Here is a 19,490-nt window from a genome sequence, read left to right on the forward strand (position 1 = left end):
TATATATATATATAAGCACACACAAAAAAAATTAACTAATAATTAAATTGAAGCTATATATTTCAAACAAACTTCAAGAAACATGTCTTGTACAACCAAAACATAGAAATTGATTGCTTAAAGATTTATATATCAATAAATTCCAAAAAAACAAATGCGTCATTCAAGCGTATATGAAAATAGTAGAAAAACTCCTCATCATTCACAGTAGATCAAGTTTACTTCTGGCCAAAATTCAAATTCAATTACCAACATTTTCCTGCACATTCAAAACAAAATTATAAGTGGCACAATTGAATGATATATAGATAATAAATGGAACTACATAGCTAAACCAAAAGTTTATTGTCATAGTGATGACTATTTCGTAGTTAGATTTAGAAGCAAAGAAGACAATGATGAAGTCTTATTGTCAGGGCCACATATCTTCGCAAACAAGCTAAGCCACAGTGGTACTAAATGTTGTACCACTGTGGGTCAAGTTGCCAAACCTTCCACTCAATTGTTGGGGTATGGACTCACTTAGCAGAATATGCAGTACCTTCGGCATTCCAGTGTATGCAGATGAATATACAAGCAAACAGGATAGAATCTCATATGCCACGGTTCTCAATTAGAGAGATGGATGTCTCAATCCCTCTTCCACAAATATCCAAAGTTCAAGATCCAATTGGAAGAGTTTTTGACCAAGAGGTATGGTATGATTGGGTTCCATTGTATTGCAATACATGTTTACAAGTTGGACATGATTGTAGTAGAGGGTCCAAAAGAAGAGAAATTTGCCTCAGAAAATAGTACAACAATGGCAATCTAGACAAGATTAAAACCAAGAGGTACTACAAGAAGAAATAATTGAGAAGTTTATTGTTGAATTCTCACACTGCAAAAGGAGGCAGAATTTCATAACATGAAACATAAATCAGCTGCAAAAAATAGTCTGAGCCACAAACCATTCACAATGTTTACTGGGAATATTTATAGTCCACTAATGAATGGCCAGCCAACAAGGAGTTCCAAACTAGTCAGTGGAGCAGGAGAAGGCAACATAACCAACAAGACCGGTTGTGCTGATCTAAGGGGGCATCTCAACGACTGATCAAACAATGCATGACCATATAAAAGGCATTACATTGCCTTTAGAATTCTACTTCATTGCACTATATGGATGACACACAGTGGACAACAAAGTTGGATAACAAAGACTGTCTATCACCCAATGTCAACCACTACTCAAAAAAAATGCTAGGTAAAATCACATGTTGGACAACAATGTTTTTATCATATGCAGAGAGGGAACATAGCATGGACAGACCATCAATACCATTATAATACACCTTGATTATAAAATACCATCAGAAATAACATATCAAATTGAAAGCAAGTCTGTTTCAAAGATTCAGTTCAACATAGTATGGACAAAACAAAATCTCCTAACAAAACATTGCAGCAACAAAGGACTCATCACACAGTTATAAATACTAATTCTATAGACCCTACTTCTAATAATTTCATTGATCTTTCTATGAATGATCAACCAACAATCAAGAAGGATCCAAAAAGAACTATGCATGAGAACACTCACATTGACAATAGTCTATCCACATCCAAAGTTCAAAGCAGTAAAAAATATGCAGACTATCAAAGCAGTAAAACAATAGGATAAAAAAGTACACAAGTACAACAAAAAATCACTAAAGTTTTCCTTCAACACAATACAACACTCATATAACTAAAACAAAGTACAGATGAACTTTCAAAGATTCAAGATAGTAAAATAAGTTAATAATTTCTTTACCAAGAACACCAACTTAAAGAAGAAAAACAATATGAAGACTATCAATAGAGAATCTTAAATACAAAATACCTTTTGAAGAACTGAATCATGAGCTGACGCCGAAGAATATGGAAGATTTGTGCCTCTTACAACATATGCACTACCTGCATCAATAGGTGAAGCAAGGTTAGATCTAACACATGCTGGTATATCTTAAAAATTCAATCCAGGGTTGTTTTGCAACAACTGAGTGAATAAATGTCGCATTTCTTCCCTCATTCTTCCTTTAGAGAAGTGATTTCATTAGCATGCTTTTGTTTTAGATTGTTAATTTCCTCATCTTTCTTCAAAGAACTTGTTTTCACTGATTTACCATTGCACTAAGTCGACCAGGCTGCTCCTTTCCAAACACTGTCCTGAATGTCTCATCAGTTGTTTCCCCAGAATTTTGGAGATTCTGAAGTTCATCCTGTTGAATAAAATTGGCATCCATGCTGAATTGTCAGTACTATTTTGTTTCCATCCCTATGATAGCGATCAAGAACTTAAAATATATGACAAATTTTCCTAGAAAACATTTTCAGTAATATTGACAAATAATTGATATCTCATCGCACTCGCACAAGAAGAAAAAGAACACAAACGTGATAAAATTTAATGGAGTCAAACTCCCTAAAATATATAAGTTTTAAGTCTAAACCAAGTTCACTACTAATCCTCCTAAAAAACTTACTATAGCAACTTGGTTATCATCCAGTATTTCCTTTTCTTTGTTGGTACGAGTTGCAATAAACATTTCAGGCCTAGATGGTTCTTCGTTGTTGTCTTTGGCTGCACACTACAAATTATGTCAAAAGAAATTTTAAAAAATCAGTATGTTCTAATAAAGTACAAAAAAATGAAATTCTAATTTTTGAACAAATGACAGCTAAGTATTACCAATACCATGCGTACTCTAGAAAAATTAATAGGTCTCATTCGATGCCTCCACTTTTGTTTTTCCTTATTTTGAGAATTCATCTCGCTTATGGCCTATTATTAAATAAAAAGAGATAATTGAATTGATAAATAAAAAAATAATAGATATGATAAAAAATATGTCAATGAGTAGAAATGCCATATTCTAGCCTTACTTGTACAGTTGGGTGTTTCTAATACCCGATCAACTGGCGGAATTGATTCTCTAGAATGCCATCAGGACGTTTTGCTAGAATCTGCTCAAGGGTACTGTTTTTATCAAAATAATTCTTTTTATTTTTTTGTTTGTGTCGCCTCCAAGCACACGAAGACCAGTCATCACCCACTTCTTTCCTTCTACTGGAATTAGAAATTCGGACTATCAAAAATAAAATATATTTAGCTTAGTAAGTAAAAACAAATAATAAAATATGCAATCTCACGAGTGATTGTTCTTACATTGATGTATTCCAACATGCGCTTTTTAGTATCCTTTGGCACCACATGCCAACTAGTGTACATCAAGTTGATGAATCTAGGATTCCTTGAAATGGTTCCTATAAAGTTGCTTAATTCTGACACTATCTTATTAGTTGGTCCCACTACTTGTCCTTTATCAAATGTCACTTCCTTTCTTTCTTCTAAATTTCTTGTGTGAATATCCTTACATGTTGTTTATCCTCGAAATTTTTTTGGTTTCGATATTTCTAGATTGATGTAACAGACAGGAAATAAGATATTTCTTTCATAAAGAGTACTAAATCATACAATGTTTAAGACATACCTTTTGGATTACAATCAATGTTAATTTCCTCTTCGGCATCACATTTATCTCCACCAAGTTATTCTTGATCCACAATATCATCCAATCCTTTGTTGTGTACATTAATAATAGGAGTATCCATACATTCCACATCAGGTGTTGTGTGGTTATCACGTTTTGTTTCATCATCTAGGCATATCCCTTGATTTTTAGAAACTAATCAATTGTACTAGGTGGTATGATCGACTTCCTCTTTACCTGCTTGCAATTTGGTACATCAAGAATATCATGTTCATTTTGTACCGCTCTATTACCTAGCTGTTTCTTATCCTGAAACTACTGGTGGCTGGTCGAACCGACTTCCTCTTCACATGATTGAAGTTCTGTAGATCCTCAATATCATGTTGTTAAACTCAATTACCTAGTGTGTTTCCAGTAACCTTTACTAAAGCATTAACACCTTCGTTCAATGACGTTTGGAACCTAGAGTTCATAGGATGTTTAATTCCTATATCTTGAATGGACTTTTCAGATCGATATAACGTCTGTTTAGTTTGTCCGTTCCCTGCAATCATATGTGAGGTTCTAAGCTCTTCCCTTGAAGACGATTGAATTACTGATTTGTGCCCAAGTAATTTACTCTTTCCTTGTTGTGGAACAAAATCCTCAGAATTCTTCCTTTTATGTGGTATTGGTGCTTGCTATTTCTAAGCTTTAGCGTTGCGTTCATTTGCAAGTCATTCTCTGTTAATCTTGAAATTTGTTGGCCAATTCAATACTTTATCGGTATTGCATATCAACATCCAGATTCTTCAATGGACTTTGAGCTTTGTTTGAATTCGAACCTTATTTCTTTAATATTGTTGATTGATTCATTGTTCTCGCTTTGTTTTAATCTCTTTGATTTCTTTCCCTGTAGTAAGTAAACCAACAAAATAATAAGGTTCTATAAGTGAAAGAAGTAAAAGCAATATAATTCTGAAACAAGGTTAATAGATGGATAGCTCATTATAGCATATTGCAGCAGCTGAGTTTCAAGAATTTCCAGTACCGTATAATATTGCAGCAGTTGAGTTTCCAGAAGTGCCAGTACTTTAAACTTAGTCTATAACCTGTACAAACACAATATCCCTAGAACCACAAGAAAACTGATCCTCTAAACTGTACAACCATTCCTGATCCTGTTAAGTTGTTATTGAGATTCAAAAGTGTAAGCAAAGTCTGTTAAGTCATTATTTTCCTTCATTATGAAAAATCCTCTTTAGTGATTTACAACAAGTCAGAAGATGATGAATTTATGGCCTTACATGGATGCAGAGGAGTAGGAAATTGACAGTTATAAGTAATCTTTGGCTTTTGACATTTTGCTAACAGTATAATACCTACGTGTAAAAAAAGTGTGTAAGCTTTTTCATTTTACAGTTATGTGTCATTTACTTCTGTTTACAACTGCCTCCTTTGAGTTGCTATGTTTAATCCTTGAGTTCTTGTAGGTTAATTAACTTAGAGGTGCAACATGAACAAGCATTTCAAGAATCACATACTGTGTGGTAATCATCTGTTGGTATAACCTGGGAAAGAATCTAGGTTCTTGTTGTTAAAAATGTAAGATTTTGAGATTGTTCCTCCGTTAAAAATGTAAGATTTTTATATCGTTCCTGTGTTAAAACTAGAAATATATGTTCCTCAATCAGATAGCAATCAGATAAGAAGCCAACATAAATCCTTACAGCAAAAGCATTCTGCAGATTCAACTCCAAAGCTGGACAGCTTTTCATTACTTAAATAACTTAAAAGTAAAGAATTTTATCTCTCTCGGGGCGACGAACTCTGGACAGCGACAAAATCAGAAGCGACTTCAAACTATAAATCTCACTGTTTTTCTTCTAATGCCTGATCATAAAAGGAAACAAATAAGTATATAAATAACAAATAGCCAAATAAAGAAATAATCAGCTAGAAATACAGGTTCTTAAATAAAATAATAATCAGATAAGAAGACAACATATATTACTTAACAAAATAACAATTGGGCATATGAAAAAAGAAAACAAAATACTTAAACATTGTAGCTATCTAATCTTCAATTCCACATATTAGATATCTTAATGTGTTTATACCAAAACAACAATTAAATTACAAAAAGCAATAAGTGAGCACTATATGATCATCACAACAATAATGAAACTCATGGTGCGTCATCTTCAAACTCTTCTTCAGACTCGCTTCAAATCATACCAGGCTTTTGCATGATCCTTTGTTTTTCCAGAAATATCCAAAAGAGTTCCAAGTATGCTATCAACTATGTTCTTCTCTATGTGCATCACATCAAGGTTGTGGCGTAAAATGTTATGTTGCCAGTAAGGTAAATAAAAAAATTGACCTTTTCTTTCATGGGCCATCAATTGATCTCTTTCTCTTCTTCCCAAATACATTTTCAAAATCATGTAAGCTATTAAGAACATCAGTTCCCTTTAAAGAAGGTGGAGGAGGCTTGAATTCAGTTTTTCCACTGAAAGATCTTTTGTTAGATCTCCATGGATGATCCATGAGTAGAAAAACATGATGATCCATATAAAACATTTTCTAACTATTTTTAAAATAGCGAGAATTGGTACCATAGTTACAACAAGGGCAAACAAACTTTCCTTGTGTACTTTAATTAGATAACATAGCATATGCAGGAAAGTCAGTGATTGTCCACATAAGAGCTGTCCGCATTTGAAAAGTCTCATTTCTTGAAGCATCATATGATTTAACCCCGGCAATAATGATTTTAAATCATTGATCAATGGTTGTAAGTAAATATCAATGTCATTTCAAGGTGATCGTAGCCCATGTATAAGTAAAAAAAGTAAAGACTATTCAGATTTCATGCACATCCAAGGGGGCAGATTATACACCATCAACATAACTGGCCATGTGCTATGTGATATACTCATGGTTCGAAATGAATTGAATCCATCACTTGACAAGCAAAGTTTCACATTGCGAAAATCTAGTGCAAAATCTGGATGCAGCCTATCAAAGTCTTTCCATGCTAAACCATCAGCGGGATGTCTTAACTTTCCATCTTTAGAACGGTCCTCTTCATGCCACCTCAAAGAATCTGCCGTCTTTGAGCACATAAATAGCCTTTTGAGTCTACGAATTAATGGGAAGTGTCTCAAAGTCTTCGCTGAAACTCGATATTGTTTTTTTGAAGGCTGAAGCTCAATAAAAACTTTAGGAGATTTAATATCTCGTGAATCTCCACAAGTATGACAAAATTCATCATCCTTATGATCATTCCTGAACAACATGCAATCATTGGGACATGCATCAATTTTCTCATAATCAAGACCAAGATTCGTAATCATAGACTTGGTTTTATTGTAAGACGGACGAGTGTTCAACTCAGCATCGCCTCTTTTAATAACTTTAATAGAGAAGTGAATGATGCTTTTCTCCATCCATGTAGACACTTCAACAAATATAAACGAAGTGTAAATGATAATTTAGAGAATCCTGTACAACCAGCATATAATTATTGGCTTGCCTATTCAACTAAGTTATAGAATTTCATGGTATCTTCATATGGACCATCATAAACTCATTCAACCTGTGAAACATCTCTAAATTGATCATTCAACAACCCATCAATATCATCACCCGAGTAATCCATACAACGTCAATATTCAACTTGATATCCCATTCCCCGTGATTGATCCATTGAGTATAGCCTTAACGAATCCATAACATATAAGATGATCATACACTTCATTCCTTCGAGTCCAACAAATATTAAAATATTTTGCACATGGACACTGAATTTCCTCTTCTTGAGGATCTCCATAAGAGTAAGCAAAATCTAGAAATGATTCAACACCATCAATATACTCTTTACTATACCTTGTTAAATTCATCCAATCCTTGGATGGGATATGTGAATTCCTAAAAGATATATCAATATTTAATCTTTAAGTAACAATCATAAACTACTTCACAAATAAGTTTTAAAAATCACGAGTAACAGAGTAAGTCATTAGAATCATGTGTTATGAGATGATAGATGTTTCTTACCTAGTCATGGCACTTTTGCTATGCCAAATTAGATCTTGAATCCTCCATAAATGTTTTTGAATGTTGATGATACTTCTAAGCAAAAAATAATTAGTACACCAGAAGGAAATTAGTACACCAGCAAGTAATTAATAAATATATTTTATTTTATCTGTAGGTAATTAGTACACCAGAAGTATTCCTATAACTTGTGATCTTGAACATATCCGAACAATTGTATAGCTATAAGAACATGTTGAAAGGATAAATGAAAGAAAAAATGTTGTGTCCTTACCTAATAAACAATAGTAAAACAAGCTACAACAGAAATCATGTTCGTCAACGACAAGTTCTTTAGCTCTTCATCGAGAAATCTGTCTAAAACAATATCATCATATAAATACTTTTCCTGTTTCTGAAGTAATTCCACATTCTCAATCTCAACAGATTAATTAAATCTAATGCATTTTTTTCTGTTCTAGAATTTATTAGAAATTATATGCATTAGATAAAAGATGCAACAGGTTAGCAGAAGTTGATGGAAATTGATAGTAAATGCTTTTATGGAAACTGATGGCCGCACAATTAAATGGACCTATTGTATAGACAAGGAGGTCCATCTCACTAACATATCAATTAATCTAGCACAAAAACACAGTCAAAATGCAATTCAAGCAAGTTTGTCAATCAATCAGCAATCAGAATTTGAAGAACTCAATACCAGGGAGGCTATATAGGGAGGCAAAAACCCAATCAACTTTTTCCCAATGCCTAACAGTGAAAAAGAAGTTTATTTTGGGAGTCCAAAATACGAGCTACACTCCCAAAAATCAACCGATAAGGCAAAAATACTAGCACACTCCAAAATTTTGTATAAAAACACAAGAATATCAAAACTCTAAAGTTAAATTTAGTCTTTCAAAATAGAATTTCTTACCTGATAAACCCTATCCCAACAAAATTTTTCTGAAATCGTGTTCTACAGTGAGAAACTTGAGAAAAAAGTGTGGTAGAGACTAATTAGCTTCAGTTCATCATCTTGCTAACAACCCAAAAGTATTCAATTCCTTAAAAACACAAAACAAAAAATCAATCACTTCAGCTAAAAAGAAGATTGTTTTAGTACTAAAACTTTATGAAATAGGTATCGGAAAAGAGAATCATACTAACTCTTCAAGAACTCGTTATGGAGAAGACGACTTGAGCAACAGTTTTTCGATGACTTTAACTCTTCAACTCAGTTCTTATAAGACTTCAACTCTTTTAGCAGGTATCGCAAAATAGAATCGATTCTTCATCTGTCTTCACCTCTCTTCACCTTGGTTCATCATCTCTTTGGTTTATCGAAAATTTGTATGGAAAGTTTAATGAGGACAGTTGAATGAGAAAACTTAACTTAGTTCTGGGAATACAATAACATACACAACATAATCACACAAGTGGAGTAAGTTTAAGGTAGAGTTAATATGAACTGAAAACTTAACTAACATATAAATAAAAATGTGTACTGTTACCTAACTAACTGAATATATTAAAATAATCATATTATAGTCTAACAAAGCACATAAGAAGTACAAATAATCATATAACATAAACATATATAACATAACACAAATATATAACCATGACACCAATAGAAATCGAAAGTATATGTTCATTGCCTCGTATACATATAATCAGTCCATACATAAAGTATTAATTTATTGAAAAAGACATAACTTGGTCAAAGTATCAGGATTCTCCAATTATTTCAAACAAAATCATATTATGATACTTAAACATCCTATATATCAAAGAAGAAAAATTAAACCATCTCCGCCTGTAACTGTGAGCTTGGAATAAACCTTACAAGCAGGAGACCCCATAATGAGACTAAAAAGTGAATCTCTAGCAATCTTAATGTTCAAAAATGATCTCAATATATGTATCTTACTATCTGCAATTACCTTCCTAGTCTTTGTCGCATTCTCTATTGCAAATTTCGTCTTTCCTCCTTTACCAGACAATCTGCCAATAACCCTAGACAAATGCTCTCCTCTTAGAATATCACATCCTTGATCATTGTGGTCATCCAAAAGAAGCCAATTTAACATAGACAATCAGGTGAGAGTCATCTATGTACCTATTGTAGAAAAGTGAATCAAGACCATAGATCCCCTGCTACCACCCTAAGCATCACATTCAGAATTAACAGCAAGTTCCAGAGAGGTCTCAAGTTAATACTACAAGTCATGGTCAGAAATATTCTCTGCAAGTACAAGTTTTTGCCTCAACTTAAATGTGGCTGAACCATCTTTGACTACTACTCCTATAGAAGGGCAAGCACTGGGACTAGAACTGGAACTACTAAATATCAAATCCAAGGTATCAACAACCTGTTTCGGAAAGCTAAAAACACATCCTATCAAAAAAGTGGTGGTACTGAAAATACAAAACCTTGAACTGCTGGTAGAGAAGAGGAATTGACAGAGAGCAAGAGTGAGATCGGACCGCATCTCATAGATGAAGCATTCTGACTTGATATTCCCGAAACAATCAAATTGTATTAATGTTATGGTGTCGAAAATAGTTGGTGACAAGGCGATGAACCAACTAGAGAAATCATTAAACTCCAAACTTGAAGCTACTGTAGCTATACAAATCCAAGCACAATTCCAAACCTCTAGCAAGTAAACTCTACAGGAAACACTGAAATTTACTATGGAAGTGTCAGTGATCCATGCCTTCGTGATGTCATGCAAGGCATTGTTTGAGCACGTAAATTCAACATTTAATAAAGGCATTGCTGACCACACAGTTGCTGCACAACAACAATTTGAGTCTGTGAATTCACCATTGGCAATTGCTCCAAGAGATGCCATCAATCAAACATCGGCAATGACACAGACATTGAGCAGAGAGTTTGCTGATAGTCAGAGACAGTTGCTTGCTCTTATAGTTTCTGGAGGAAATTCCCAATCACCAAATCAACTCAACCACATCAATAATGGATCATTGCTACATGAAAAGATTGAGACACCTCCAGATCCAACCAAAGAGATATCTAGAAAGTTAGGGGAGCACATGTATGAGGAAGCATTCACTACAGCATTACAAATGAATAATGTGTCAATTGTTTCATGGTTATGCTCTTAGGTTGATTTGGCTGGGATTTTATTCTTGAATCCCCTCCCTCTTTGCCAAGGAGTTCTCTTTTCACTTCATAAGAGCCAAATATCCATGGTTACGAGCTATTCCTTACCATTGGTCAGGGATGTTTGATTTACTTTAGAAGTATAAACAAAATCTTTACTATCACATAGTAAAGTTGTCTACACCGGGGGAAGGTTGGGTAAAGTGTAATACGGATGGCGTTAGCAAAGGCAACCCAGGAGAGAGATCTTATGGATTTTGTATAATAGGAAGCCAAGGAGATCTAGTATATGTAGAAACACAAAGCATAGGCAACACGACAAACATGGAAGCTGAAATCACAACAATTTGGAAAGCACTAAGTTACTGCAAGAGGTGTGGGATCACAAAGGTCGTTTTAGAGACTGACTCTCTAAGTCTCAAGAACATGATTCAACGAGAGTGGAGGGTACCTTGGAGTTTAATTGATTAGATAGATGAGATGCATATGATTATAGAGAAAATTCAAATACAGATAGTGCATACATTTAAAGAAGCTAATCAATTAGTTGATTGCATTACAAACATAGCTATTAACCAATAAAACAGGCAGCAGTATCAAAGATTTCAAGATCTACCTAGTATAGCATCAAAGATCTTAAACATGGACAAGCAACAGTACAAGCAATCAAAATAAGACCAAGGAAAATCTTAAGCATCGTCAGAAATTAACATGAAAAGCAAAGGAAGGACCACAGAGTCACCTATTTACAGAATCATTTGTGGCCAAGCAGGGGAAAAGTATTTGTTTACAAACCACCAAACCCTACATGAAGATAGACCAATACTTTATATCTAACCAAAGAAAAAAGATCGTCTCAGTGTGTAGATTGTGATATATTACTCATGACGTAACACAACAAATCAAAACCTGATGGTTCTCTTCAATGTGCAGATTGTGATATTCAACTATGTGCACTACTATTATTTCGACAACAACAACAAAAAACTAGTGTAACACCACGAGTGAGGTCAGGGTATGCAACAACATACACAACATAATCACACAACTGGACTAAGTGGAGGGTAGATTTAATATGCACTGGAGACTATCATGAAAGCAACATTACCTTTCTTTAGGAAGTGAACTGGAACGGGACGAGCAGGAAAAAGACCTTCACCAAGAAATTATCTCAAGCCTGTTTTTTTCACAATTGGTACTCGGAACAGAGAAGTTGTTCTTCAGCTATCTTCATGTTGGTTCTTTAGGTCCTTCACGTTGGTTCTTCATCTCCTTCACAAATCATAAAAGTGAAAGAGGAAAGCTGAAGGAGGAAAGTCAAGTAAAAGAGGAAAGACTCAAAAAGTTAAATGGTTTATGATTTATTAATGTTTTTTTGCCAATAAAAATGGGAGGGAGAGTTTAAAATAATTGGAGGGAGAGTGAAAAAATTAAATGTTTTAGTGAAAAATTTTAAGGCAACACTTATAAGGTGTTTTTTTTTCAATTATAAAAATAGGACATTTTAGAAGTGTGGTCATATATGTAAATAGGTGTTGTCAATTATATCATATTGTAAGTATACTTATCAAGTGTAGCTCATACCAATAAAGAGTACACTTTTGAAGTGTTGCCAAAATTATTGTAGCTAAAAGTTAAAAATTTATGCTACGCTTTAAAAGTGTTCCTAGAACTACTTTCGGCAACACTTTATGAGCGTAGTCTAGAATTAGTGTTGCCGTAGGCTAAAAATGGTTTAGTGTGGTGAGTATTTATAAAATTATATATATCATGTTGGTAAGTTTAAATTATGCTTAATTGACTCATAAATGCTCTGTTGAGCTCTTGATGTTGTGAGAAGGATATTCCTCATAATGTGATGTTGAGACTTACGTGTGGTAATTGAAGCCTTTTGAGTTACCTTGTGTAAGTGATATAATTGATGTTCTAACTCATGTTGTTATGTATTTTTTTTAGTTGGGCTTCTAGTCTTGAGTCTATTCCTTCCTTCAAAAGATTTTCAGTGTCATTCAGGGAAAAATGTTCCTTGGGGGGGTGGGGGATAATGAAACACTTCGACAATACAAGACGTGTTCTAGATCCTAAAATGACTATAATAAGGTTTATAAACTTTTTAAATGTCTATTTTAATGAATATATGTCATTTAGGAAGTCTAGAAACCAAAACATGCAAGAACGTCCATGACGTTCCGAAACGAGTTCAATGAGGTACTAAAGTGCCTTAGCCTATTTGACTAGCTTTTAGAAGTCGGAAAATGATGAAAATTGGTGTAAAGGTTTCTAAAATGTGCTTAAGTTGATTCATGGTCGAAATGTACGGGTACGACTCACCAAGGACCAACCAAGGTCTCTTAAGGAGGACTCTTTCATTTTGGGGTTAAACACTGCCTGGGCAGTGTTAACCTAGAAAGGGAAACGACGAAGCGTGTGTGGATCTACGAGGCGTCAATGCTATCCTTTGACCAAAACTTAGATATTTTGGCTAATGGTCCATTTGTACCATTCTCTGAACTCATCGATGAAGGGGGCAAGGGTCGTCGACTCACAGACGGACCGTTGGTCGAGGTCTCGTCTGTAAGGGCTGACCTTTCTGCAAATTTTAAGTTAGTTCCAATTAATTAATTAAAGGTTTATTTAATTATTTGGGTATTAGGTAGTTCTAATTAAATTAGTTAACACCCTATATAAAGTTCTAACCTAATTAAGACTAACTAAAACTCTCATAACTCTCAAACCCAAACTCTCTTCCTTCTCTCTTCTTTCTCTCTATAGTGAAGAACTCCATTGAAGACCAAGATAGTGGAGGGTTTAAGGGATGAAAAGATTCAAGTCTCACCATCAATCTTCATCAATTAGTAAGGTATAGGATCTATATCACCTCTCAGACCACTTTCCTCAAAGGGTTCCATCAAATTGATTTTAAAAGTTGAGTTTTCAAGTGGGTTTCATCAAATCTCGAAATGGATGATTTGAATTGATTTGTTTATGATTTTGTTTGGATAAAATAAATATATTTACATGTATTCTAACTTAATTAGGGTATATCGTGATGGTTTTTTCTTGTTTGTAGAAGATGACCTTTACCCCTTAACCCTAGGTTATGATATTGATATGAATTATGTTATATTGGTTCAATTGACTTGGTTATTGGTTGGATTACTACTAGATGATGTTGTTATACTTATCATGAATAGAATAGGATGAATTATAGTCCTATCATGGTAGTTCTCGATAAGTTGATCTAGGTTATGAAGTATGTTCGTAAGTATTTTATCTTACGCTATGAACTAGTTTTGAATTGTAATGTAGTGATTCTTTTAGACTTATTTTCATGTTGATAATTGAATTATGATGATGTTATACCCTAATTGGGTTGAGTAAAGGTTGATGGTAAGACCTTGATGATGAATTATGAAGGAGACTAGGTAAGTCTAGTGACCCCTACCCTTTACTTCAAATTATTGTTAATTGTGATTAAGTCGTGATGTTGTATTGGAGTATGCCTTGCATCAGGATTAATAGGGTATTATGATGTTGAATTGGAATGTCTTGACTATGATTTTTGAGGTGTTGACTTAAGATGTAAATGTTACAAGGATGGTGAATGATTTACCAATGTGCCTAATCATGATATGAAAATGTTAATGTGCTAACCTCACTTATATGAATTGTAATGGACAATACTCATGCAATTCTTATTGATCTATGATGATTAATATACAAGGGTTATACAGTATGACCTACAATAAGCTATGATGATTAATAAAGACATTACAGGCATTTCAAAAGGTACTTAGCGTAGCACCGAGTGAACTTGACAAAGGGAGGTGATGACTTCCCATAGAGGAAGATTCACCCTATAGTTCCACATGTGGCGTTGACTCCCCAATGAAGGATACTTATCAAATGGATTCCATGAGAGGAGGCCCCAATTTCCAAGTGGTATGTAGAGGGATTATACCTATCTCTTAGTTCATGAACTATGTTGTCCCATAGGAAGACTATCTAGTGGATCTACCTAGAAAGCTACTTTTTTGTTTGGTTTACTTTGGCTGGTAAACCACATTCTATCGGTGCAAGGTTTAAAAACACCGGATTCCACACTTAGCTCTTGCGGTCTATGTTTGTTAAGGCAAGTGTTCCCAAAATAAGATGAAGTAATGAAGAACAAACCAACTAGGGTGACTTAAGAGGTTGAGTTAGCTTAGGTAGGGGTACGGGACTCTACCTATGCCTTGCACCAGTTTTCCTTGAAGGAACTTTATGAGGTTGTCACTATTTATGTATATGCTTATAATGGTAAATGATATGTAAATGACGAACTTGCACATTATGGATACTATATGTTGATTGTTGTCACTTATGAATATGTGTTGGTATACATTGTTAAAGTATGATAATATGTACTCTTAAATGCTATTCTATGTGAAGTAGGAGGTTAGTCATGATTCTTGTTGGGTTATTTGATCGACTAAGGTTATGGGGCTTTGTTTGGTCATTGCACTTGTTCAATTGATAGGTGTTCATGTATAATTGTCTTGCTTTAGCTATGTTTTATGAACTCTTATTCATGCTTGTGGTTATTTATGACATGATGATAGAGTTACTTGATTATGTATTCAATTACATAATATGCATTTTGACATGACTAGTTTTGATGTTGTTGGTCTTGTGATGTACATTCCTATGACTTAATGACTATCTCTTATTGATTTTGTATGATCTTGTTGAATGTACATAAAGGTTTTCAAAGTAAATTGCATTTTTAGTGAAATGTCCTTTTTTAGCATGTTCTTATGATATGTGCGGATATGGTCTCATACATAGTACAAGTGGTGTACTAACCCCATTTCTTCCTTTCTCCAATATTTTAAGTTTCGATCGTTGAAGAACTTTAAGAGACGACTTTTAAGAAGACTTGGAATTCTTGATCATCCAAGTTGGGTAGGTCCTCACTTTCCGAGGGCAATTCCACTACCAAGCCTATGATTAGTATTAAGATTCTTATGTTTCTTTCTTTTCATTTGAGTAATAAACATTGTATGACCTATATGTAGTCTTAATGTATTGATGTATGGTCTAGACCCAATTTGAGATGGTTATGAGATGACACGAATATTTTGAGACTATGTTATATTCTATAAATCTATGTGCAATAAAGTAGAAGACTAAGTAATCTTCCCATACAAAGGGTCTATGTATACTCGACATATATATATACACTATGTGTATGTATAGGTCTATGTAGACGTCCGAGTAGAAGTAATGAAAAGTTCAAAATTTTTTGCTAAATTTGGATGATGAATTTAATGATGTAAGCTAAGAGTCTAGTGTTAGTCCTCAAAGAGGACGACGATGCCTGTTACATCTAGGGGGTATTCCCGGATGTGACAATGGAAACATATGTAAGAAAAACCTTTAAAAACATGCACAAAAAGAACATTTTTTATAACAATGCTATATTCACTTTAAAAATATTTTGTGCACATTCCAAGGACATTATACAAGTCCATACCATGACAAAAAGACATATCTATATATATAACATCATAATAAAGCCATAGTTTCATGACTAGAGAGAACCCCCTAGTCGTAGCCGGCGTATTTGACCTGGAAGAGGTCTTATCCAAGCCTCTTCGCATTCATTCATCCCATAGGTTTGAAAAGTAGTGCATAATTAAAACTTTTCACAATAAAGTCAATAAGTGGAAACTCTTTTATAAAACTTAACAAGAATGAAGTCTCGTCACAAGACATCTTAGACACATCTCATTATCATAGGGACATGACCCTTACATTGAAAGGAAGATACAAGTCTTATACAAAGGTCTTTTATAAAGATGAAATAGAAATACAGAGTCTTGTCCTCGACATATGAGGACATACAGAAATCTTGAGAGAGAACTTCTAAATCCCAATCTTCAACTCTAAAGATCCCCTCACTTGCTAACACTTACACTTTGTAGAAAATAGAGGAAAATATGAATTTATTACTTGTAACACTCTGAAAGTCCATGAAATAGTCTAAAACCTCACATGTATAACTAAAACTTGAAACACTTTCTATAGGCCTAAAATAATGTATTTGAAACATGTAGGAGGTGTTAGAGTTAAAACGTCAAGAAACGTCCATGACGTCTGGAGACTAGTCAAAAAGAGGTTAGTGTGCCTTGGCATGTTTAATGGGATTCTAAGAGTCTGAATTTGATGAAAATTAGTGGAAAGGTGTTAAGCATGTATTAGAATGTTTTTAGGGTCGAAATGTCCGGGTACGAATCCTCAAGGAACAACCTAGGGGTCCTTGGAGAGGATCCTTCTATTTGGACCCAAAAGCTGCAAATTGGCAATGTGCATCAACGAGCCAAGCGACGATCCGTCGATTGATCGACACCCCATCGATGGCTCCATCTTTGTAAACTTAGACTTTTGGAAAAAGGACCCTAAATCAGTCTCTGAAATCATTGACGGATGACTAGTACGGGCCGTCGATGGAATGACGGTACGTTTGTTGGGGTCTCATCGTTTGGGGGTCAAGTTTACTGCCCAATTTTTGTTAAGTCAATAAATTAGTTAGCTGCTTAGGTGTTTAAGTAATGATTAGGGTGTTGTAACTTTAGAAAGTTAAGTGACCATACAATTCCTAACACTCATTAACCTAACCTAACAATCGTCAATTCCCAAACTCAAATTCCTCCACCTTATCTCTTCTTTCTCTTTCTTTCCCAAAAACTCCATAGAAGACCATGATTTAAGGGCATTAGGGCTGAAAGTATTCAAATTTCTCTCCATCAATATTCAAGTATTAAACAGGTATGGAAGACCTTCACTCTTGGGAATCCTTTCCTCAAGAGGTTCTTCAAAGTTGATTTCCAAAAGTGATAAAATCATGGGTTTCCTTCTTATTCCGAAATTGATCTTTCAAATTGAACTTTTATTGTTTTCCTCTGAATATTCTTGATATATTATGATGGATTATTGTTTAACTATGATATTTCTTGGTATTTAACTTGGTTCCATGGAAGAGATAATGATTCGACCCTTTCCTCCTAACCCTAGATTATGAATTGATGTTAAATTGCTTAGTGGTGATACAATTGACTTGGTTCTTGTGTTTAATCCTATTATATGATGTTATTAAGTATGTTTATGGATGAATATTGGGGTTTTGGTGGTGAGATCTTTAAGATGGATTATGAAGGTGAATTGGTAAGACTTTGTGATCTTGACTCCTTACTTCAAAGATGATGACTTATACTTGTTATTGGTGTTCAATTGAAGTATTATATGTGATTAGATTAAAAAGGTGATGGTATGATGAATGTGACAAAATGTCTTGACTATGTGAATGGTGATATCATGTTAATGATATGAAGATACAAGGTTGGATATGATTTCACTTGTGTGCCTTACTATATTATGAATGTGATATGTTGATCTCACGAATGAAGGATTGTCATTAAACGATGTTCTGATTAAATACATAATGAGCTAATGATTATGAATATATAAGGGGTTAGTATCCTATGGCTTATACTAAGTTATAATGATTAAGAAAGGCTTAAAGACATTTCTAAAAGGGACTCTAGATTTTGTCGAGTGAACAAGTAAACAGGAGTGTCCCTTCTCAAGTAGGGAAGGCAGGTTCACTACATAATACAATTCTTATGGCATAAAGAGGGTCTCTACTATGTCTCGTAGTTCTTGAATTATGTTTTCCCCATAGGAATACACGTTACTAGATCCACCTAGGATGCTATGTTCATGTTTTGGTTCTACCTCGGCAAGTAGACCACCTTCTTTAGGTGTATGGTTTGATGGCACTGGATTCAACATTTAGATTATGTGGTCTATGTTGGTTAAGGCAATTGTTCCCGAAAGTAAAATGAATGAACAATGTAAATGATGGTAGACATTGATTAGGGTGACTTGATGGGTCTACTTGGTAAAGGTAGGGGTATGAGACCCTACCTAAACATTGCATAAGATGATTCTAAGGGTATTCCTAGGAGATGGTATCATGTATTATGTTATTATGAAATGTATGATGTTAAATCTAAATGATGATAATCTTATATGATGTTGGCTATATTGATGAATATGTTGTTCGTCTAAATTGCTATATGGGATGATGACTCCCTATGATATATGTTATATGAATTAAAGCATTACTTATGATCTCCTATCTTGTTTACTTGATTATATGGGGCTTGTGCTTCATATAACCATTGCACTTGTAGGCTTGGGCTGAAATTGTTGGTAAGGGTTTTTTAGGTTATATTGATATTAATTATTGAACTTGTTGATATGATTCTTATGTTGGTATTGTCTTTGATTATGAACATGTCTTATGATTTTGTGATCCTTATGTTGTATATGCTCTCTTGGATGTGCATTAAAGGCTTTCTAAATGGCTTAGCATGATTTCTAAAGAAATGGTCCCTTTCATACATGTTTTCAATTGTTTTATGTGCATTGTTTCATACTTGGTACAAGTGGTGTACTATCCCATATCTCTTATGTTTTTCTACAAATATGTAGGTTCCTGCCTTTGAAGTTTAGAAGGGCAAACTTCAAGAAGACTTGGACACTTTCCTCCAAGATTTTTGTAGGTCCACATGTTCGAGGATTATACCTTTTAAGTATTCTAGTGATTTGTTGCTTATTTCTATAGTTGTTTATTCATTTCTTTATCATTTGATACATTGTTGTAACCCTATTTTGAACATTGAAGTTGTATTAGCTATGTACAATTATTGTACTCATTTTAGATTGTTTTATGTGAGATGATCTTATTAGACTATCTTATGTATATTGTTTATATT

This window comes from Solanum pennellii, chromosome 2, assembly GCF_001406875.1.
Source record: "Solanum pennellii chromosome 2, SPENNV200".
Lineage (NCBI taxonomy): Eukaryota > Viridiplantae > Streptophyta > Magnoliopsida > Solanales > Solanaceae > Solanum > Solanum pennellii.